Consider the following 24993-nt stretch of genomic DNA (forward strand, 5'->3'; position numbering starts at 1 on the left):
AGTATATAGATACACAGTGATTGCTGGCAGTAGTATATAGATACACAGTGATTGCTGGCAGTAGTATATAGATGCACAGTGATTGTGGTCAGTAGTATATAGATGCACAGTGATTGCTGTCAGTAGTATATAGATACATAGTGATTGCTGGCAGTAGTATATAGGTACACAGTGATTGTGGTCAGTAGTATATAGATGCACAGTGATTGCTGGCAGTAGTATATAGTTATTGCTGGTAGTACATAACAGACAGTAAATAGTATATACCTCCAGTCGCTCCCCGTGTCCCCCGCACAGTGCGGCTCCTGTGTGGCCCCGGGGCCCCGGCTGTGCTGCTGCTGGGTACACTGTATCAGCCAGCACCTGATCCCAGCACTGGGACAAAGAGCAACGCATGGGGGCGGGGAGGAATCCGGAGCAGCCCTTCCCAGATCCCGGAGCCTGAGCTGCTGCTGCTGCTGGGAGGGAGAGGGAGAGCAGCTCACACTGCACAGGAAGCCGGGGATGTCTGCGGGCTGAGCCACCCCCGCTGCTGGAGAGCTGCCCCTGCCCGGAGCTGGGTGAGTGCCCCCTGCCCCTGACAGATGCCCCCTGTATAGCTATGGTAGTGTCCCCTGACAGATGCCCCCCTGCTCCTGGGAGATGTATAGCTATCGCAGTGCCTCCTCAAAGATCCCCCCTGCCCCTGGGAGATGCCTCCCTGTATAGCTATCATAGTGCCCCCTGCTCCTGAGAGATGCCCCCCTGCTCCTGAGAGATGCCCCCCTGCTCAGCTATCATAGTGCCCCCCTGCTCCTGAGAGATGCCCCCCTACTCCGCTATCATAGTGCCCCCTGTATAGGTATAGCAGTTCCTCCTGAGAGATGCCCCCTGTATAGGTATAGCAGTGCCTCCTGAGAGATGCCCCCTGTATAGGTATAGCAGTGCCTCCTGAGAGATGCCCCCTGTATAGGTATAGCAGCTCCTCCTGAGAGATGCCCCCTGTATAGGTATAGCAGTTCATCCTGAGAGATGCCCCCTGTATAGGTATAGCAGTTCCTCCTGAGAGATGCCCCCTGTATAGGTATAGCAGCTCCTCCTGAGAGATGCCCCCTGTATAGGTATAGCAGTTCCTCCTGAGAGATGCCCCCTGTATAGGTATAGCAGTGCCTCCTGAGAGATGCCCCCTGTATAGGTATAGCAGTTACTCCTGAGAGATGCCCCCTGTATAGGTATAGCAGTTCCTCCTGAGAGATGCCCCCTGTATAGGTATAGCAGTGCCTCCTGAGAGATGCCCCCTGTATAGGTATAGCAGTGCCTCCTGAGAGATGCCCCCTGTATAGGTATAGCGGCTCCTCCTGAGAGATGCCCCCTGTATAGGTATAGCAGTGCCTCCTGAGAGATGCCCCCTGTATAGGTATAGCAGCTCCTCCTGAGAGATGCCCCCTGTATAGGTATAGCAGTGCCTCCTGAGAGATGCCCCCTGTATAGGTATAGCGGTGCCTCCTGAGAGATGCCCCCTGTATAGGTATAGCAGTTCCTCCTGAGAGATGCCCCCTGTATAGGTATAGCAGCTCCTCCTGAGAGATGCCCCCTGTATAGGTATAGCGGCTCCTCCTGAGAGATGCCCCCTGTATAGGTATAGCAGTGCCTCCTGAGAGATGCCCCCTGTATAGGTATAGCAGTCCTCCTAAGAGATGCCCCCTGTATAGGTATAGCAGTTCCTCCTGAGAGATGCCCCCTGTATAGGTATAGCAGCTCCTCCTGAGAGATGCCCCCTGTATAGGTATAGCAGCTCCTCCTGAGAGATGCCCCCTGTATAGGTATAGCAGTTCCTCCTGAGAGATGCCCCTGTATAGGTATAGCAGTGCCTCCTGAGAGATGCCCCCTGTATAGGTATAGCAGCTCCTCCTGAGAGATGCCCCCTGTATAGGTATAGCAGCTCCTCCTGAGAGATGCCCCCTGTATAGGTATAGCAGCTCCTCCTGAGAGATGCCCCCCTGTATAGGTATAGCAGCTCCTCCTGAGAGATGCCCCCTGTATAGCTATAGCAGTTCCTCCTGAGAGATGCCCCCTGTATAGGTACAGCAGTTCCTCCTGAGAGATGCCCCCTGTATAGGTATAGCAGTTCCTCCTGAGAGATACCCCCTGTATAGGTATAGCAGCTCCTCCTGAGAGATGCCCCCTGTATAGGTATAGCAGTGCCTCCTGAGAGATGCCCCCTGTATAGGTACAGCAGTTCCTCCTGAGAGATGCCCCCTGTATAGGTACAGCAGTGCCTCCTGAGAGATGCCCCCTGTATAGGTACAGCAGTTCCTCCCGAGAGATGCCCCCTGTATAGGTATTGCAGCTCCTCCTGAGAGATGCCCCCTGTATAGGTATAGCAGCTCCTCCTGAGAGATGCCCCCTGTATAGGTATAGCAGCTCCTCTGAGAGATGCCCCCTGTATAGGTATAGCAGCTCCTCCTGAGAGATGCCCCCTGTATAGCTATGACGGTGCCTCTTGTTATGGAGATGCCCCCTGTATAGGTACAGCAGTTCCTCCTGAGAGAGGCCCCCTGTATAGGTATAGCAGTTCCTCCTGAGAGATGCCCCCTGTATAGGTATAGCAGTTCCTCCTGTGAGATGCCCCCTGTATAGGTATAGCAGCTCCTCCTGAGAGATGCCCCCTGTATAGGTATAGCAGTTCCTCCTGAGAGATGCCCCCTGTATAGGTATAGCTGTTCCTCCTGAGAGATGCCCCCTGTATAGGTACAGCAGCTCCTCCTGAGAGATGCCCCCTGTATAGGTACAGCAGCTCCTCCTGAGAGATGCCCCCTGTATAGGTATAGCAGTTCCTCCTGAGAGATGCCGCCTGTATAGGTATAGCAGCTCCTCCTGAGAGATGCCCCCTGTATAGGTACAGCAGCTCCTCCTGAGAGATGCCCCCTGTATAGGTACAGCAGCTCCTCCTGAGAGATGCCCCTTGTATAGGTATAGCAGTTCCTCCTGAGAGATGCCCCCTGTATAGGTATAGCAGCTCCTCCTGAGAGATGCCCCCTGTATAGGTATAGCAGTGCCTCCTGAGAGATGCCCCCTGTATAGGTATAGCAGCTCCTCCTGAGAGATGCCCCCTGTATAGGTATAGCAGTTCCTCCTGAGAGATGCCCCCTGTATAGGTATAGCAGCTCCTCCTGAGAGATGCCCCCTGTATAGGTATAGCAGTGCCTCCTGAGAGATGCCGCCTGTATAGGTATAGCAGTTCCTCCTGAGAGATGCCCCCTGTATAGGTACAGCAGTGCCTCCTGAGAGATGCCCCCTGTATAGGTATAGCAGTTCCTCCTGAGAGATGCCGCCTGTATAGGTATAGCAGCTCCTCCTGAGAGATGCCCCCTGTATAGGTATAGCAGCTCCTCCTGAGAGATGCCCCCTGTATAGGTATAGCAGCTCCTCCTGAGAGATGCCCCCTGTATAGGTATAGCAGTTCCTCCTGAGAGATGCCGCCTGTATAGGTATAGCAGCTCCTCCTGAGAGATGCCCCCTGTATAGGTATAGCAGCTCCTCCTGAGAGATGCCCCCTGTATAGGTATAGCAGCTCCTCCTGAGAGATGCCCCCTGTATAGGTATAGCAGTGCCTCCTGAGAGATGCCCCCTGTATAGGTATAGCAGCTCCTCCTGAGAGATGCCCCCTGTATAGGTATAGCAGTTCCTCCCGAGAGATGCCCCCTGTATAGGTATAGCAGTTCCTCCTGAGAGATGCCCCCTGTATAGGTATAGCAGTTCCTCCTGAGAGATGCCCCCTGTATAGGTATAGCAGTTCCTCCTGTGAGATGCCCCCTGTATAGGTATAGCAGCTCCTCCTAAGAGATGCCCCCTGTATAGGTATAGCAGTTCCTCCTGAGAGATGCCCCCTGTATAGGTATAGCTGTTCCTCCTGAGAGATGCCCCCTGTATAGGTACAGCAGCTCCTCCTGAGAGATGCCCCCTGTATAGGTACAGCAGCTCCTCCTGAGAGATGCCCCCTGTATAGGTATAGCAGTTCCTCCTGAGAGATGCCGCCTGTATAGGTATAGCAGCTCCTCCTGAGAGATGCCCCCTGTATAGGTACAGCAGCTCCTCCTGAGAGATGCCCCCTGTATAGGTACAGCAGCTCCTCCTGAGAGATGCCCCTTGTATAGGTATAGCAGTTCCTCCTGAGAGATGCCCCCTGTATAGGTATAGCAGCTCCTCCTGAGAGATGCCCCCTGTATAGGTATAGCAGTGCCTCCTGAGAGATGCCCCCTGTATAGGTATAGCAGCTCCTCCTGAGAGATGCCCCCTGTATAGGTATAGCAGTTCCTCCTGAGAGATGCCCCCTGTATAGGTATAGCAGCTCCTCCTGAGAGATGCCCCCTGTATAGGTATAGCAGTGCCTCCTGAGAGATGCCGCCTGTATAGGTATAGCAGTTCCTCCTGAGAGATGCCCCCTGTATAGGTACAGCAGTGCCTCCTGAGAGATGCCCCCTGTATAGGTATAGCAGTTCCTCCTGAGAGATGCCGCCTGTATAGGTATAGCAGCTCCTCCTGAGAGATGCCCCCTGTATAGGTATAGCAGCTCCTCCTGAGAGATGCCCCCTGTATAGGTATAGCAGCTCCTCCTGAGAGATGCCCCCTGTATAGGTATAGCAGTTCCTCCTGAGAGATGCCGCCTGTATAGGTATAGCAGCTCCTCCTGAGAGATGCCCCCTGTATAGGTATAGCAGCTCCTCCTGAGAGATGCCCCCTGTATAGGTATAGCAGCTCCTCCTGAGAGATGCCCCCTGTATAGGTATAGCAGTGCCTCCTGAGAGATGCCCCCTGTATAGGTATAGCAGCTCCTCCTGAGAGATGCCCCCTGTATAGGTATAGCAGTTCCTCCCGAGAGATGCCCCCTGTATAGGTATAGCAGTTCCTCCTGAGAGATGCCCCCTGTATAGGTATAGCAGTTCCTCCTGAGAGATGCCCCCTGTATAGGTATAGCAGTTCCTCCTGAGAGATGCCCCATGTATAGGTATAGCAGTTCCTCCTGAGAGATGCCCACTGTATAGGTATAGCAGCTCCTCCTGAGAGATGCCCCCTGTATACGTATAGCAGTTCCTCCTGAGAGATGCCCCCTGTATAGGTATAGCAGTTCCTCCTGAGAGATGCCCCATGTATAGGTATAGCAGTTCCTCCTGAGAGATGCCCACTGTATAGGTATAGCAGCTCCTCCTGAGAGATGCCCCCTGTATAGGTATAGCAGTTCCTCCTGAGAGATGCCCCCTGTATAGGTATAGCAGTTCCTCCTGAGAGATGCCCCCTGTATAGGTATAGCAGTTCCTCCTGAGAGATGCCCCATGTATAGGTATAGCAGTTCCTCCTGAGAGATGCCCACTGTATAGGTATAGCAGCTCCTCCTGAGAGATGCCCCCTGTATAGGTATAGCAGTTCCTCCTGAGAGATGCCCCCTGTATAGGTATAGCAGTTCCTCCTGAGAGATGCCCCCTGTATAGGTATAGCAGTTCCTCCTGAGAGATGCCCCATGTATAGGTATAGCAGTTCCTCCTGAGAGATGCCCCCTGTATAGGTATAGCAGTTCCTCCTGAGAGATGCCCCCTGGATAGGTATAGCAGTGCCTCCTGAGAGATGCCCCCTGTATAGCTATGACGGTGCCTCTTGTTATGGAGATGCTTCCTGTGCCCTCTGTGTGCTGCATCACGGTATAACTGCCCCTAATGTGCCACCCCCTGTGAGAGCTGTGCTAGTGCTGCCACCCCTGTATAGTTGTACCCGCAGTGTGTGGGGGTTGAGGCTGGAAGCGGGCAGATCGTTACATGGCACAGGGCACGTTATATATTATTATATAGCACATGTCATTGTATATCTGTGTATTATATATCACTGTTATGTCTGGCAGCAGTGCAGCACGGATAGAGCTTTGTGTTGTGTCGTCACCCCATCCTGTCAGCGGCTGCAGCTGAGTCAGTCAATGGTTAAATCTCACTCTGCATTATTCACACATGTAATCCTGAAGAGGGTGCATGACAAGCTGGGCACAAGAGCTTACACTCACTCTCCGATGCATTGTGGTCTGTGTGTGACAGGGGGGGGGATTGATTGTCATTGCTACCTATGATGCTACATGGATCAGTGAGTAAATGGTCCAGATCTTTCAGTGTGTGATGCTCTGGTGAACTGTGTAGTTTCAAAGTGGCTGATTAAAACCCAGCGTCTGTTCTGGGTCACCTGGGTGTCGGGGTCTGACGGGTCTCCGGTTGGGGAGGTGATGGATACTGGGCCGTGCTATATGGAGTTATTGTTGTGTATATGCCGTGTAAGGGAGCAGCTGTAAGTCCATGCAGCTCCTAATGTTATCAGTTGCTATGAGATATGACATAACGCTGCAGGGTCTATAATAACCACATGCAGAACTGTTGGGTCATGTTTTATACAGTAACGGAACCTATAATAATGATACAAAATCTAAAGACTTCTAGCAAACAGAAATAAACAGGCAAAACAGAGAACACCCTAATAAAATGTGGCTACCTGCAGGTGACCATATCGTAGCCAGGGGCCCTGATTTAATGGCCACCCATGGGTGGGGTACCTGTTGCCGGACATAAAAGGGACCCTCTTCATTAAACTTTTTTCGCACGTTGCCGTGTATATGGCGCGGGATACAGCCTGTGATAGCCCAGTTGTTTCTGCCTACTACCCCCGACACTGACGCCTCTTAATGGCTCGTTATGTCCGGTATCTTAGTATGGTCTTAGCAGAAGGTAGAGATGAATGTTGAGTAAATATATATTAAGTATAACGGTTGTTTTTATTATCACAGCTTCTATTACTGAGATAATTTAGTTTACTAGAACGGGGCCGCTGGGTGATTGTTATAGCCCTGCGTGGCCACCGCAGCCATACACCAGTCACTGATCTTAGGGAGAAGAGTGATAACGAGGCCTGTTATAGGGGCATATGCAGATGGAGCCATGCTCATCTATCCCTTTAATACGATTAATTGAGCCAGGGCTGTTGGACTTAATCCCCTGCTGTAATGACTTAATCCCCTGCTGTATTGTTCTCTCTGTATTGTATTGCAGCTGAGAACAGTAGATGAAGGGTTATGCTAATAAACCTTGGTGCACCTAGGTGCAGCAGAGAAGCCTTGATGAGCATGGCTCCATCTGTACATTATATAGCGGATATAGGCCGTGGTTCCAGGCCTCTGTAATGTGCAATAGTTACTCTTTACATACACAAACCATTGGGAAAGGAATATTGGATGTTTTATCCCTTTGTACTGTGCTGTAACGCCGTTATCTTGCTCTTGAAATTTGTATTTGACCCTTGTTTTAAAGATTGGTTTATCCAGGTACAGATACGACCCTGACTAATGAGACCCTTACCAGTCCTCTAATCTACGGAGGCTGGAGCATACTCACGCTGCCATATTACAGCCTGTGGTCGCCTCTCGGCCATGGAGCATCCACGTGCTGCCAAATTAGAGCCTGCGATTTCTTCTGCATGGAATATGCACACGCTACCATATTATAGCCTGTGATTGCATCTCAGGCACGGAGCATTCGCACGCCGCCATATTACAAGCTGCGGTTGTCTCTAATCCACAGAGCATCGGCACGCTGCCATATTACAGCTTGTGTCTGCCTCTCAGCCGTGGCTGATTGATGACTTACCAGATCATTAACAGGACCCTAAATTCCCAATACTGAAGGAGAACAAGCATATTATGGATGGGAAACGCAGGACGCATTTGCTGTTCAAATTGATGGCTTATAGACAGATGAATTGTAACACGGGCGCATTATCGATAATTGTAACAAACGAGCAAATTGCTGAAGAGTCCTGGGTGAGGGGCAATTCATTAGACAAGTGGCGTTCTCTAGATGTACGTTCGGCCTACAGTCTGGCCATTTGTACTCAATAACCGTACTCGCTGTATGACATCATTTGGCCTGGAAATACATCTCCGTGACTTAGGACTAATTTCATGGTAAAATATGTATGTGTTAAATGTATATTGGTTTATACAGCAAACAACTGATTTGGCATTTGGTTTTAATGTAATATAAGGGATAGAGTGCAGTAACCTAGTATGATTGGCCAACGCGCGCTCTTGTGCTTCCCCGCCTTTTATGTTGCACAGGGAACCAGATGACTGAACATTGGGGGTATTATTATGGAACACCCTCCTGCCACTTTGCCCAGCACCTGCTGTTCATAGGGGGTGAGTCAGACCTGATCACACGGAGGCGTTTTTTTTGCAGTGCTGCGATCAGGTAGTTGCCGCTTACGGGGGGAGGGGGAAAATGCTGTGCAGGGGCGCGAACGCTTGTGCACAGCTCAGGGCTTACTCTGCCGCTGCGATGATCCGGCCAGCAGCTGACGTCAGGAACCCTCTCTCCAAACGGCTGGGTAAGCCTGCATTTTTCCGGACACGCCCTAGAAACGGTCAGTTGACATCCACAAACGCCCGCTTCCTGCCAATCTTCTTGTGATCGCCCGTGCGATTGCTTTCTTCATTAAACCTGTTGCTCCCCGGCGATCCCCGTCGAGGGGGGGGCTACGCGTCTGCGCATTGCGCAGTTCTGACCTGATAGCAGCGCTGCAAAAAAACGTAGCGTACGATTAGGCCTGATTGACCCCCATAGTTTCCCCCGGTGGTTTATCAGGTGTAATAGCCGTTTTGTTAGCATCATCGCAGTGTAGCGTCTGCGAACAGAAGCGCATGGGAAAAATTCCTGAACACCATAAAGAATCTTTTCGGGTCACATTTTAGGGGTATATTGACCTCCCCCAGTAGTATATATTGCACTACTGTATATTTTTGTTATACACGATTTGTAAAATCTTCCAGAATGCGAGCGCCCTCTCTGTTCCACGCAGGGGGGAGTAGAGGAGACCGTGGGCTCCGGATGGATAAATAACTGTTATCAATGAGTATCGCTCGGCCGCCAGAGAGACAGATTAACATTAAATCACCGCGAAAAGTCTATAAGTCAGCGTTTACGGTTTGGAAATATTTTTCACTGCATTTTCCGCCTCTTGTTTATCAACATGAATTGTTCTCAGCCTGTCATCACTAACAGGAATAATGTCTCCCCTTTCCAGCACTAATAATGCAGCATTTGTCATTGCATTGTGATACACTTTAGCCAGTCTCAGTGGGAGATCTGATGAAGAGCGGAGGGGGGAGGGGGGGGGGGGGGTTTGGTGAGGGGGGGCAGCGGCAGAAGAGGTTGGAGAACAGATGTTCATTTGTGATCGGTAAAGGGGCTTCCGCTCGGACAGTGATAATAATAACTGTGATGGTTCTGGTGCAAATCACATTTGGATTTAAATGTCAATATTAAAAAATATGAACAGGTATTAAAGCCCTTAGATCATGAAACACTTTGGCATCCACGACTCTGGTATAATCATTTTCTGTATAGTGTAGCGTTGTGTTCAGTTGACAGCTTGGGAAAGATCATTTCACTTACATACGTTTCTGCGTTTTCTGGTTTGGAGTATAAGGGGGCCTGATTCCTGGTAGAACGTTAATGCTGCCGCACATGCGTGTTTTTTGACCCGCAGGATGTGCAACAATATGCTAACGCAACACCCGCCAGGATTTGTATAAAGACGCCCCCCCCGGAGCCTTCGCAGCTGCCACAACTGCGTATACATTCGCAGCATCACCGCAGATCCAGGAAAACATTCCACTCCCTAAGTGAGTCTACGGTCGCTCAGAACGGGCGCCGCAACTGAGACGCCAGAGACGTTATTCCTGCGTACAGTTTCGCAGTTGCCGACTGATATACGCCACGATGCAACAGCATTTTTGCCGTCACTCCCTGTTACCGCCCACAAATGGGTGCTCCTTGTTCATCCTCACTGCGAGCGTAATCGCAATTCAGTTACCAAGTGTGCACATTGCGGCAGTGACACATGCATAGACGACTGTAAGTGAATGAGACCTTGGTATGTATTATGGGTGCCAGTCCCAAAGCCGCCCTGTGACATTTGCCAGGTTGGCGTTTAGGAAGCTTTTCCTTATATTTTAGGACAGGAGTATTTCACTGTATGTACTATTGATTAATATTGACTGTACAAGGGTGCACAGCGGCTTGGGTGCGAGCGGGCGGCTTTTATACCGAGCTGGGGCGTGCAGAGAAGTTCCTTGTCTGCATAAAACCACAGTTGTTCTTACTATTATTTACAGCTGTCCTAAAGTGACCCCTGACCTCTACACGATGGAAGCAGCCATTTTGTAGGAGGGGCAATCTTATGAATTCACTGGGAGGATATGACTTCACTGAGGCATGAGGCACTAGTGAGTCAATAGGCTGCATGTTTTATGAATATTGATTGAGACAGGAAAACCTCCTGAAGCCTCGGGTAATGAGAAAATGTGCTGGAGCATACCCCAAGCAGAGTTGGCGTTTGGGGTCCCCAACTGTCCGCCCAGTCTCGCCCCTGTATGGAGTGCGGGAAGGCGGAGGCCTGTGACGCTCCGATACCAGCTCCCTCAGTAAGAACATTGTTTGCATAGCTGTGTACCTTGGTCTGAACATGTCTCTTCCTCCAGCTGCTCATTCCTGGCCAAGACTCACAGCCGTGGCCCTGGGACATGTTTTTCAGATGGCGAAATTCTTCCAACCAGGAAGTCTGGAAACACTGCGCTGCAGGACTTGCTCTGTTTGCTCTCTTTGTTTTTTAACATTATGATGATTTCATAATCCGGGGCTCTAGGTTCAGTCTCCTGGCAGTGACACAGTAGCAGTGTGGGTAGCATTGGGAACCAGCGTATTGGACAATAAGTCCCTGAGACTTTTAAATCCTACTAGAGTGGTCTATAAGATCACTGGGAGGAGGGGGGTGGGGGGCTGTTAGTGTATGAGGGGGCTTGTTGTAAGGTGAGATCGCCGTAGACGGTCAGTATACCTTATATGACGTACGATAGTCACATTTACTGCAGGCGCTGTGGCTTTCTCACATTTATCAGTAAAATACGGTTTGTGGGACTGTAACGCGGGGAAGGGGCGTCGTGAAGAATGGCGATGTGTTGGGGGGGGGGGGCTGGCGCTGGGTAGAGCGGCAGAGATTGAGCATCTTTGTCCTCTTTACCTTCTGTTTCATGTATGTAATGCATACCATCACATCAGCATGCATCGGGGTCGTATGTACTGCGTGTGCCAGCGTAGAACACGCTTTGGAAATATGTGGAACACACGCGTGAAAAGTGCGCAGAGTTTAGTGAGGGCATAGTGAACGCAGGTTTCGGGGAGTTGCGTGCTAGGTGAGGGGAGCGCGGCTCTTTCCAATCAGATGGACCATATATTTGCCCCGGCTCGGAGTCTGGTAATGTGGCACACTTTGTACCGACGGGCTGCCCCTTGGCAGAGCAGTGAGTGTCATTTTGCATAATGTATAACAAAGCACAATAAATGTGAGAAAGACGATGGGCTAAATTTACTACGGTGGGAGGTTTTTTTTAGAACTGGTGATGTAGCCCATAGCAACCAATCCGATTCTATCTATTACCTTCAAGAAGCAGCTAGATAAATGTTAAGTAGAATCTGGTTGGTTGCTATAAGCAACATCACCAGTTGTTTTTTTTTTTAAACTCCCACCTTAGTAAATTTACCCCTATAAGTTTTAATTCCAGCCATCCGTGGTGCCAAACTGTACATCTGAGAAGAGTGGCCATTATCTACGTGGTAGTAGTAAAGCCGTTCTTTAGTGGCGCCAAGGCCTGAATATGAGGGCCCATTGTGAGAAGCGGAGTAGGTATCAGCAGTTGTGTTTGGGTGTGTCCAGTGCTGTGTGTGGGTGGGGCCAGTACAGTGTCGGCATTTACACCCGGACTATCAACCCCAATATTTCCCTAAATACATAAAGTAGAAAAATGTTGTCATTTTGTAAAGATAATAGAAACACAATTTGAATACTTCCGATCTATGGCCGACCACGTGGCTATCATTGTGAACGTGGTACTGGGAGGAGCATTACCGTTACAGCCCCTGATACCTCGCCCTGTCCGCACACCTGCTCCTACTTCATATTTGCGTAGATTACACTAACAGTCCAGGTACTAATTAAATCACCTATGCTCAAGCATGGCTATCCTTAAAACCTGGACTGTTAGTGTGCCTTGAGGACCAAGGTGAGGTGTTACTGTGCTGCACATACAGTGCACACCGTAAATTCAATCCGGTGATTCAAGATTTGCTGTGGCGTTTCTCAGAAATATGGAAGTGCTCATTAAGCAACTGATGAATAATACTCTGAATAAACATAGCAGCCACAGAACGTGCAGCCAGTGCTTCATAGCCTGCATAATAATGAGTGTGGGGCGCGCTGCCCGTCTTTGGGGCTCTCCTCACTCCGCGTACCTAGCAGCTTGGAGATGGTGGTGTCCTCTCGCTGAACCTCTCCCTACCCCGGAGTCAGATATTTCTAGGTGGGTAACTCACTTTATTGCTTTGTGCCTCAGGGAGGAACCTCTCGCCTGCCCGTGTCCTGGGCACAGCGAGGAGACAGAATTGTTTTTCCATGGATATTGGAACTGTAGAGAGACCGCTGGAGAATCATTATAGAAATATAGTACAGTAATATACAGCAATATTTCCTTTATGTACAGCACCGGTATACCGTCTCTTCTCTACACCGTGTACTCGCTGACATTGTATCTCTTTATTATGTTTCTGAGGCAAGACAAAAAATGATTGCTCCAAATGAGACACTACATATGTGTGCGGTCCTGTGCTGTGCTGCAGTGCGTTTGTTTTACACACACTGGGGGTCATTCCGAGTTGTTCGCTCGCAAGCTGCTTTTAGCAGCATTGCACACGCTAAGCCGCCGCCTACTGGGAGTGAATCTTAGCTTATCAAAATTGCGAACGAAAGATTAGCAAAATTGCGAATAGACACTTCTTAGCAGTTTCTGAGTAGCTCCAAACTTACTCGGCATCTGCGATCAGTTCAGTCAGTTTCGTTCCTGGTTTGACGTCACAAACACCCCCAGCGTTCGCCCAGACACTCCTCCGTTTCTCCAGACACCCCCGCGTTTTTCCCGGAAACGGTAGCGTTTTTTCACACACACCCATAAAACGGACAGTTTCCGCCCAGAAACACCCACTTCCTGTCAATCACATTACGATCACCAGAACGAAGAAAAAACCTTGTAATGCCGTGAGTAAAATTCCTAACTACATAGCAAATTTACTTGGCGCAGTCGCACTGCGGACATTGCGCATGCGCATTAGCGACTAATCGCTCCGTTGCGACAGAAAATAACGAGCGAACAACTCGGAATGACCCCCACTATGTCATGTCAGCGCGCGTGTCCTCCTAGGGTCACACTGCAGTACTCCCTGTATCCTCCGAGGGGCACACTGCAGTACTCCCTGTAAATCCGAGGGGCACACTGCAGTACTCTCTGTTTCCTCCTAGGGGCACACTGCAGTACTCCCTGTATCCTCCGAGGGGCACACTGCAGTACTCTCTGTTTCCTCCGAGGGGCACACTGCAGTACTCCCTGTATCCTCCAAGGGGCACACTGCAGTACTCCCTGTATCCTCCTATGGTCACACTGCAGTACTCCCTGTATCCTCCTATGGTCACACTGCAGTACTCCCTGTATCCTCCTATGGTCACACTGCAGTACTCCCTGTATCCTCCGAGGGGCACACTGCAGTACTCCCTGTATCCTCCTATGGTCACACTGCAGTACTCCCTGTATCCTCCGAGGGGCACACTGCAGTACTCCCTGTATCCTCCTAGGGTCACACTGCAGTACTCCCTGTATCCTCCTATGGTCACACTGCAGTACTCCCTGTATCCTCCGAGGGGCACACTGCAGTACTCTCTGTTTCCTCCGAGGGGCACACTGCAATACTCCCTGTATCCTCCGAGGGGCACACTGCAGTACTCCCTGTATCCTCCTAGGGTCACACTGCAGTACTCCCTGTATGCTCCGAGGGGCACACTGCAGTACTCCCTCTATCCTCCGAGGGGCACACTGCAGTACTCCCTGTATCCTCCGAGGGGCACGCTGCAGCACTCCCTGTATCCTCCGAGGGGCACACTGCAGTACTCCCTGTATCCTCCAAGGGGCACACTGCAGTACTCCCTGTATCCTCCCAGGGACACACTGCAGTACTCCCTGTGTCCTCCGAGGGCCACACTGCAGTACTCCCTGTATCCTCCTAGGGCCACACTGCAGTACTCCCTGTATCCTCCTAGGGCCACATGGAAGTACTCCCTGTATCCTCCCAGGGCCACACTGCAGTACTCCCTGTATCCTCCCAGGGCCACACTGCAGTACTCCCTGTATCCTCCCAGGGCCACACTGCAGTACTCCCTGTATCCTCCTAGGGCCACACTGCAGTACTCCCAGCCAGACCTGGGCCTGGTACACCTACAAAACAGACCCGGTCATCCCCTCCCCCACCTCCTAGATTCCGCAGCATGTCAATCGTGCTGCGGCTAAAGGGGGTCTGTGAGCAATATTGGACGACCCATTCTGCACATCTGTGAACGCATCCAACTCAGACCCAATCTACCATAGCTGGGGTACTTATCTCTGTATATTTACCCTCCCCTGGCAGGTACAGTATAATGGATCCTTGGCCACAGTCCTGTTCTGTGGGCTCAGTCAGGGGAAACAGAGTGGTAATAAGGGTAGATGAGAAAGCCCCCAAGTGCCATCTGGGTGGTCCTGAAAGCCTGACATATATTTATTTTACTAGAACCTTTCCCCATCCCACCATGTGCATATTTGCCTGATTGTAGCGTATGGCACTGAGGACTCTACAATATGGATGGTCCTGGGTTCCGGTCTCTGACAATGGCCGCTAGCAATAGAGTGTTTCCAGATGTCTGGCAGACCCCGGAGGTCGCACTGGCGGATAGACCAGAGGAGCAGGAGCAGCCAGCACTGCATAGCGTGATCAGGAAGGCATATTCTCCATGTACTGCAAGGTGATCTGACACCACAGTGAGGAGTGGGTGAGGTTTATACAGATAATTAATCCCATCATTCCTGAACCCTATTGTACTGTGTATCAGGGAATCCGAAAATAAGTTACAAATGTGAAAAGTGTAGCGTAGCTGAAGGGTAAAGGTCATGGTTTTTTTTTTTTGTTTGGGCCGGCTGTTCTCCACTGACCTTCCTGGCCGCTGACCTCCACAGGTGGTGTCGCCGGCATGTGTCGTTACCCTGCAGGTACCCGCCCTTCGTTCTGATTCATGTTCTATAAATCGGTTATCGCCGCTTTGGGGGATCCCGTCTCACATTTCCGGGCCTGTAAACGGAAAGGAGCGTTTTATATTCCCAGCAAGCAGAGGAGCGTGTTCCGGTGGGAACTGTTCCATTATAAAGCCATTCACTTTCCTACTTTTTCCCTTCCATAGCTTCCAGCACACGTAGCCGTCGGTTGCCAGGGGTGATATCCAGGAGAACGATTTTCTCCCAGTGCCTGGTTACATGGGATAACAGCACATCCCAGGCTGTTAATAGAATGTGCTGAAACAATGTTTCCGTTCTGGAGAACATTAAAGGATGTGCATGTGCCAGCCCCGGATTTAGGCTTCCTGATCCAGCACAGTGCTCCCCACCTGTGCCCAGCAGCGTCCCCATCACCCCATCGCCCTACTGGGGGCTCCAGATGGAAGTCCAATCCCGGCTCTCCTACTTACCAGATACGGACCCTCTTCCTGTTCAGCCCCGTACACAGCGAGACGGGGAAATGAGACAATCAGAGCCTCCGCTTAGTCACTGGGAGGCTGAAAGGAAATGTCATTTTAATTGAATGGGTGTTTAATGAGCTGGAATAACAGCAAATTAGATTTTTTTTTTTCCATTTGTTTCTTATATTTGACTGTATTAGGCTCCTTAATATACTCTTCCAGCTCAGGTTGTCACAGTTTGGGCCGATATATAGCAAAGAAAAATACTTTTTTGTCTTGGGAAGATTTTCCATTGACCTATATGTTGCAGGATGTCTGCACTAGAGTACAAGTATTTTTCATCAGAATTCAGCCACCAGGGGGGGGGGGTTGTCATTGCGTGATACTGTCTTCAGCTTGGTCACTCATTGGTTCCATAGTTCTGGTACTGATATACAGTAAGCTCCTGGGTGGCTGAATTCTATACATCTCAGGGCTCAGTCTGCGTAAGTGCATCACGCGCGGGTCACCACTGACGCGCACAGTGGCCGATTGTCACCGCCAGTCCTGATTGACATCTCATTATTCCTTATTTAATGGGATCGTTACTTGTTTGGGGCCCACACACAGCAATTTGTGGCCGTTTGGCCCAAAGCTACAAAACTCGTTACTCTGGACATCTGCTCTTCGTTATCTTGAATGTAGTAGTTAATGGCTAGAGAGAGTTTATTTTCAGCCAGAAAACACGTTTATTCCCTGTTTTTAGAAACCCGATTTTTAGGTTCACCATTGAATGCTGCTGGTATGTCCGGCGACATTGGGCCTCATTCAAATTTGCAAAATGAAGAGATTATTTTTGTCCGGGCCGCAATGTGCATGTGTCCCAGTGGTTGCAGTGTGAATTTGGATGCAGTTTAATTGACCAGTCTGTAGGGGGTAATTCAGGCCCTCATTCCGAGTTGTTCGCTCGCTAGCTGCTTTTAGCAGCATTGCACACGCTAGGCCGCCGCCCTCTGGGAGTGTATCTTAGCTTAGCAGAATAGCGAACGAAAGATTAGCAGAATTGCGATTAAATCATTCTTAGCAGTTTCTGAGTAGCTCCAGACCTACTCCTAGATTGCGATCAGCTCAGCCCGTTTCGTTCCTGGTTTGACGTCACAAACACGCCCTGCGTTCGGCCAGCCACTCCCCCGTTTCTCCAGACACTCCCGCGTTTTATCCTGGCACGCCTGCGCTTTTCTGCACACTCCCAGAAAACGGCCAGTTTCCGCCCAGAAACACCCACTTCCTGTCAATCACACTCCGATCACTTCAACGATGAGAATTCTTTGTTCGGACGTGAGTAAATCTAGTAAGTTTTGTGCTAAAATACTTAGCGCACTGCGTACCATGCGCATGCGCATTTTTGCCTTAATCGCTCCGTTGCGAAAATCGTCAACGAGCGAACAACTCGGAATGACCCCCTCAGTCCTGATCGTAGCAGCAAATTTGTTAGCAGTTGGCCAAAACCACGTGCACTGCAGGTGTGGCAGATGTAACATGTGCAGAGAGAGTAAGATTTGGGTGGGGTGTATTCAAACTGAAATCTAAATTGCAGTGTAAAAATAAAGCAGCCAGTATTTACTCTGCACAGAAACAAAATAACCCACCCAAATCTAACTCTCTGCACATGTTACATCTGCCCCCCCCCCCCCCCCCCCCCCTGCACTGCAGCATGGTTTTACCCAACTGCTAACACACTTTCTGCTACAATCAGATCTGAATTACCCCCGTAGTCTCCAGTTGACGATGCTTTATTTGCCTGTCCGCCGCACATGGTTTTCTTACAGAGATTGTTGGTCTGCTCAATTATTAATATTTCGTAATTAATATTTCAATTGGCTACATTTGGCTTTTCCAGTTCCAGCCTGAACCATTGGACTAATTAGATGTATGGCCTGCGGCTGATTACTGCGTCCTCTGCTGTCGTCTGGTGCTGGACATGAAGCCCCTTTTATACTCAGCGACACAAACATAAGTAGGTGACCCCCCGAGTCGCCGTACATTGAATAACACAGATATCAGGCTTCGGATAATGGGGCTTCCGGGGTCTCGTCTGTTCCTCTTGTGTCAGAATGACGGTGAGAGCGCTGAGGAAATCTCTCCCCTCAGATGACAGTATTAGATACACGGCTGCAGAGAGAGTGACTTCCCCAGGAACAGGCGCTGCAGGGAAGGTGGCGGCTCTCTGTGTTCCGCTCTCCGTGCTCCGTGACTTGTACCAAGGAGAGTCCTTCCGTGTTGTACACAATGGTTCCATGAGTTTTTATGTTGTCAGGGAACCATTTGTACATGTGGGACGGCCTACATGTGATAAACATGATATAATTAGCGTGCACTGAGAAGACATTGCTTCTTTTCGATTGGTCAATCTGCAGACCTGCGTAATACATACCGAGCGCTAAATCTCTGATAGATCGTAGAGATGAGCGGGTTCGGTTCCTCGGAATCCGAACCCGCCCGAACTTCAGCTTTTTTTACACGGATCCGAGCGACTCGGATCTTCCCGCCTTGCTCGGTTAACCCGAGCGCGCCCGAACGTCATCATGACGCTGTCGGATTCTCGCGAGGCTCGGATTCTATCGCGAGACTCGGATTCTATATAAGGAGCCGCGCGTCGCCGCCATTTTACACGTGCATTGAGATTGATAGTGAGAGGACGTGGTTGGCGTCCTCTCCGTTTAGAGAAGAAATAATAATAATAATAATAATAATACTTTATTGTCATCAATAGTTCAATGAACAATCAACGAAACTAAAAAGCAAGCATATACAGAGACCATAAGAACAGAACGAAGAGAGCACTCCTAAACCCAAGACATTCCCAATTGTCAATTTATCTCAGTCCTATCTGGTTTAACATGTTTATTGCTTTTGGGAAAAAACTACCCCTTAACCGGTTTGTCCGACAAAGAATAGAACGGTAACGCCTATTAGATGGCAACACAGAAAACATCCCCCCATTTGGATGAGATAGATCTCCCAGAATACTTTTCACCTTAGTGAGGAGCCTTTTTTCATATATATCCTGAATACAGGGCAGGCTGACTCCAATTACTCTACTTGCAGTTTTAACCACTCTCTGAAGGGACTTACGTTCTATAGCAGTACAGTTTCCAAACCATACTATAATTCCGTATGTGAGGACACTCTCTAAAATTGCTGAATAAAAGTTTACTAAAATCTCCTTACGTATCCCTGCCATGCGCATTTTCCTCAATAAAAACAGGCGTTGTTGAGATTTTTTAACAACACATCGTGTATGGATACCCCAAGACAGGTCATTGGAGATGTTAATACCCAGGAATTTAAAGGACTCAACTGTCTCCACAACCTGGTTATTTACGACTAGGGGACAAGAAGGCTGCATGTGAATTTTCCTAAAATCTACAATCATTTCTTTTGTTTTTTTTACATTTAAAATTAAGTGATTAGTTTGACTCCAAGCTTCTAACCTAGCGACCTCAGATCTATATTCTGACTCATCGTCCTTACTTATTAAACCTACGACTGCGATATCATCGGCAAATTTAATAATGTGAACTGACTCCGAATTTGAATGGCAATCATAGGTAAACAGAGAGTACAGCAGGGGACTCAGTACACAACCCTGAGGCACCCCTGTACTGATTACAAGTTCGCTTGACAGGGAATTGTACAATCTAACAGATTGGGGCCTGTTAGTCAAGAAATCCAAGATCCATCTACATACAAAGTTATTCAATCCCAACTCAGATAATTTAAACACTAATGATGTTGGGATTACTGTATTAAATGCCGAACTGTAATCCACGAACAAAATTCTCGCAGAGGAACATGTGGATTCTAGATGGGTAGCCACACGATGAATCAAGGTGATAGCAGCGTCATCTGTCGACCTATTTGCTTTATATGCAAATTGAAAAGGATCCAGATTGGCTGGGATACTTTTTTTTATGTGTCCCATAACCAATCTTTCAAAGGCCTTCATTATAAGAGATGTCAGAGCAATTGGTCGGTAATCGTTTGGCTCACTGGCCTTACCATTTTTGGGGACCGGGACAATAATAGATGACTTAAAACACTTAGGCACATGACAAGTGGCAAGAGAAAGGTTAAAAATTATAGTAAAAATCCCAGCCAACTGCTCAGCACATGTCTTGATAACATTTCCCGGAATCCCATCTGGGCCGGGGGCCTTACCTGATTTAGAACTGGCAAAGCACCGTCTGACAGACAATTCATCCAGTACCAGGGGCTCCGCGTTCTCCAGATTCCCATCCCAGTCTACAGGGGAAACAGCCATGCTATCAAAACGAGAGTAAAATATATTTAATGTCTCCCCTAGGGAACTGTCAGCCTCTTTATGAGAGGGGTTCTTATTAACTTTGTAGTCAGAGATATCTTGAATACCTTTCCACAGACTTTTTGCATCTTTATCATTTTTAAACTTGCTTTCGAGTTTAACAGAAAAGGCCCTTTTTGCCTCTATTATACCCTTTTTTAATTTTTGACGGGCAGCCCTAAAAACATTTTGGTCACCAGATCTAAAAGCTTTGTCTCTCTCACTTAATAAGGTTCGAACCGTACCATTTATCCATGGTTTATCATTTGCGTAAGTACGAACACACTTTTTAATTGTTACACTCTGTATGCAACAACACACATAACCAAGGACCATGGAAGTAAGGGAGTCCACATTCACATTATTATCATCCCCCAATGATTCTTCAATGAACAACCCCCAATCAGTAAATTCCAAAGCATCCTGAAGTTTCTGCATTGCCCCCTCAATAGATAGGAGAGTGAGAGTGAGACAGTGACACTTCATTTACTGGAGCTTAGGAGGAGTACTCAGACAGAGAGTGCAGAATTTTGCTGATAGTATTAGTTAGTTATACTAGTGACTGACCAGTGACCACCAGTGCAGTTTTATATTATTTAATATAATCCGTTCTCTGCCTGAAAAAACGATACACAGTGACTCAGTCACATACCATATCTGTGCTCAGCCCAGTGTGCTGCTGCATCATCTATGTATAATATCTGACTGTGCTCACACAGCTTAATTGTGGGGGAGACTGGGGAGCAGTTAGGTTATAGCAGGAGCCAGGAGTACATATTAAAAAATTAAACAGTGCACACTTTTTTTCTGCAGGAGTGCCACTGCCAGTGTGACTGACCAGTGACCTGACCACCAGTATATAGTATACTATATTGTATTGTGAATGTCTGCCTGTAAAAGTTAAACACACGTCGTGTGACTTGTGTGGTGTTTTTTTATTCTATAAAATAAAAAACTCATTCTGCTGACAGACAGTGTCCAGCAGGTCCGTCATTATATAATATATACCTGTCCGGCTGCAGTAGTGATATATATATATTTTTTATATCATTATTTATCATCCAGTCGCAGCAGACACAGTACGGTAGTTCACGGCTGTAGCTACCTCTGTGTCGGCACTCGGCAGTCCATCCATAATTGTATACCACCTACCCGTGTTTTTTTTTTCTTTCTTCTTTATACATACTACATCTCATTATCAACCAGTCTATATTAGCAGCAGACACAGTATGGTAGTCCACGGCTGTAGCTACCTCTGTGTCGGCACTCGGCAGTCCGTCCATAATTGTATACCACCTACCCGTGGTTTTTTTTTTCTTTCTTCTTTATACATACTACATTTCATTATCATCCAGTCTATATTAGCAGCAAACACAGTACAGTACGGTAGTCCACGGCTGTAGCTACCTCTGTGTCGGCACTCGGCAGTCCGTCCATAATTGTATACCACCTACCCGTGTTTTTTTTTTTTTCTTCTTTATACATACTACATCTCATTATCAACCAGTCTATATTAGCAGCAGACACAGTACGGTAGTCCACGGCTGTAGCTACCTCTGTGTCGGCACTCGGCAGTCCATCCATAATTGTATACCACCTACCCATGGTTTTTTTTTCTTTCTTCTTTATACATACTACATCTCATTATCATCCAGTCTATATTAGCAGCAGACACAGTACAGTACGGTAGTCCACGGCTGTAGCTACCTCTGTGTCGGCACTCGGCAGTCCATCCATAATTGTATACCACCTACCCGTGGTTTTTTTTTCTTTCTTCTTTATACATACTACATCTCATTATCATCCAGTCTATATTAGCAGCAGACACAGTACAGTACAATAGTCCACGGCTGTAGCTACCTCTGTGTCGGCACTCGGCAGTCCGTCCATAATTGTATACCACCTACCCGTGGTTTTTTTTTCTTTCTTCTTTATACATACTACATCTCATTATCATCCAGTCTATATTAGCAGCAGACACAGTACAGTACGGTAGTCCACGGCTGTAGCTACCTCTGTGTCGGCACTCGGCAGTCCGTCCATAATTGTATACCACCTACCCGTGGTTTTTTCTTTCTTTCTTCTTTATACATACTACATCTCATTATCATCCAGTCTATATTAGCAGCAGACACAGTACAGTACAATAGTCCACGGCTGTAGCTACCTCTGTGTCGGCACTCGGCAGTCCATCCATAATTGTATACTAGTATCCATCCATCTCCATTGTTTACCTGAGGTGCCTTTTAGTTGTGCCTATTAAAATATGGAGAACAAAAATGTTGAGGTTCCAAAATTAGGGAAAGATCAAGATCCACTTCCACCTCGTGCTGAAGCTGCTGCCACTAGTCATGGCCGAGACGATGAAATGCCAGCAACGTCGTCTGCCAAGGCCGATGCCCAATGTCATAGTACAGAGCATGTCAAATCCAAAACACCAAATATCAGTAAAAAAAGGACTCCAAAACCTAAAATAAAATTGTCGGAGGAGAAGCGTAAACTTGCCAATATGCCATTTACCACACGGAGTGGCAAGGAACGGCTGAGGCCCTGGCCTATGTTCATGGCTAGTGGTTCAGCTTCACATGAGGATGGAAGCACTCAGCCTCTCGCTAGAAAACTGAAAAGACTCAAGCTGGCAAAAGCACCGCAAAGAACTGCGCGTTCTTCGAAATCCCAAATCCACAAGGAGAGTCCAATTGTGTCGGTTGCGATGCCTGACCTTCCCAACACTGGACGTGAAGAGCATGCGCCTTCCACCATTTGCACGCCCCCTGCAAGTGCTGGAAGGAGCACCCGCAGTCCAGTTCCTGATAGTCAGATTGAAGATGTCAGTGTTGAAGTACACCAGGATGAGGAGGATATGGGTGTTGCTGGCGCTGGGGAGGAAATTGACCAGGAGGATTCTGATGGTGAGGTGGTTTGTTTAAGTCAGGCACCCGGGGAGACACCTGTTGTCCGTGGGAGGAATATGGCCGTTGACATGCCTGGTGAAAATACCAAAAAAATCAGCTCTTCAGTGTGGAGGTATTTCAACAGAAAAGCGGACAACAGGTGTCAAGCCGTGTGTTGCCTTTGTCAAGCTGTAATAAGTAGGGGTAAGGACGTTAACCACCTCGGAACATCCTCCCTTATACGTCACCTGCAGCGCATTCATAATAAGTCAGTGACAAGTTCAAAAACTTTGGGCGACAGCGGAAGCAGTCCACTGACCAGTAAATCCCTTCCTCTTGTAACCAAGCTCACGCAAACCACCCCACCAACTCCCTCAGTGTCAATTTCCTCCTTCCCCATGAATGCCAATAGTCCTGCAGGCCATGTCACTGGCAATTCTGACGAGTCCTCTCCTGCCTGGGATTCCTCCGATGCATCCTTGCGTGTAACGCCTACTGCTGCTGGCGCTGCTGTTGTTGCTGCTGGGAGTCGATGGTCATCCCAGAGGGGAAGTCGTAAGCCCACTTGTACTACTTCCAGTAAGCAATTGACTGTCCAACAGTCCTTTGCGAGGAAGATGAAATATCACAGCAGTCATCCTGCTGCAAAGCGGATAACTGAGGCCTTGACAACTATGTTGGTGTTAGACGTGCGTCCGGTATCCGCCGTTAGTTCACAGGGAACTAGACAATTTATTGAGGCAGTGTGCCCCCGTTACCAAATACCATCTAGGTTCCACTTCTCTAGGCAGGCGATACCAAGAATGTACACGGACGTCAGAAAAAGACTCACCAGTGTCCTAAAAAATGCAGTTGTACCCAATGTCCACTTAACCACGGACATGTGGACAAGTGGAGCAGGGCAGGGTCAGGACTATATGACTGTGACAGCCCACTGGGTAGATGTATGGACTCCCGCCGCAAGAACAGCAGCGGCGGCACCAGTAGCAGCATCTCGCAAACGCCAACTCTTTCCTAGGCAGGCTACGCTTTGTATCACCGCTTTCCAGAATACGCACACAGCTGAAAACCTCTTACGGCAACTGAGGAAGATCATCGCGGAATGGCTTACCCCAATTGGACTCTCCTGTGGATTTGTGGCATCGGACAACGCCAGCAATATTGTGTGTGCATTAAATATGGGCAAATTCCAGCACGTCCCATGTTTTGCACATACCTTGAATTTGGTGGTGCAGAATTTTTAAAAAAACGACAGGGGCGTGCAAGAGATGCTGTCGGTGGCCAGAAGAATTGCGGGACACTTTCGGCGTACAGGCACCACGTACAGAAGACTGGAGCACCACCAAAAACTACTGAACCTGCCCTGCCATCATCTGAAGCAAGAAGTGGTAACGAGGTGGAATTCAACCCTCTATATGCTTCAGAGGTTGGAGGAGCAGCAAAAGGCCATTCAAGCCTATACAATTGAGCACGATATAGGAGGTGGAATGCACCTGTCTCAAGCGCAGTGGAGAATGATTTCAACGTTGTGCAAGGTTCTGATGCCCTTTGAACTTGCCACACGTGAAGTCAGTTCAGACACTGCCAGCCTGAGTCAGGTCATTCCCCTCATCAGGCTTTTGCAGAAGAAGCTGGAGACATTGAAGGAGGAGCTAACACGGAGCGATTCCGCTAGGCATGTGGGACTTGTGGATGGAGCCCTTAATTCGCTTAACAAGGATTCACGGGTGGTCAATCTGTTGAAATCAGAGCACTACATTTTGGCCACCGTGCTCGATCCTAGATTTAAAGCCTACCTTGGATCTCTCTTTCCGGCAGACACAAGTCTGCTGGGGTTGAAAGACCTGCTGGTGAGAAAATTGTCAAGTCAAGCGGAACGCGACCTGTCAACATCTCCTCCTTCACATTCTCCCGCAACTGGGGGTGCGAGGAAAAGGCTCAGAATTCCGAGCCCACCCGCTGGCGGTGATGCAGGGCAGTCTGGAGCGACTGCTGATGCTGACATCTGGTCCGGACTGAAGGACCTGACAACGATTACGGACATGTCGTCTACTGTCACTGCATATGATTCACCATTGAAAGAATGGTGGAGGATTATATGAGTGA

At 48.7% G+C, this 24993-nt stretch overlaps 1 protein-coding gene and 1 long non-coding RNA gene across 11 annotated transcripts in view; one reads left to right on the forward strand and one right to left on the reverse strand.

Moving 5' to 3' along the window:
• Positions 1 to 408, reverse strand: part of LOC134948154 (uncharacterized) — an 88840-nt gene extending 88432 nt beyond the window's left edge. Inside the window, exon 1 of one of the 2 annotated variants that reach the window (XR_010182921.1) lies at positions 268 to 408. This is a non-coding gene — a long non-coding RNA (uncharacterized LOC134948154). The remainder of the gene's footprint in view (positions 1 to 267) is intronic. The other variant, XR_010182920.1, reaches the window with a different exon arrangement.
• The window catches only part of DAB2IP (DAB2 interacting protein), a 1128147-nt gene that overhangs the window by 851317 nt on the left and 251837 nt on the right, over positions 1 to 24993 (forward strand). The window contains exon 1 of one of the 9 annotated variants that reach the window (XM_063935971.1): positions 456 to 560. The exons of the other annotated variants lie outside the window; for them this stretch is intronic. The gene's annotated coding sequence lies outside the window, so the exon portion shown is untranslated. Of the gene's footprint in view, positions 1 to 455; positions 561 to 24993 lie in introns of those variants that run through there. 9 annotated transcript variants of the gene reach the window in all.

Source organism: Pseudophryne corroboree, chromosome 8 (genome assembly GCF_028390025.1).
Source record: "Pseudophryne corroboree isolate aPseCor3 chromosome 8, aPseCor3.hap2, whole genome shotgun sequence".
Taxonomy (NCBI): Eukaryota; Metazoa; Chordata; class Amphibia; order Anura; family Myobatrachidae; genus Pseudophryne; species Pseudophryne corroboree.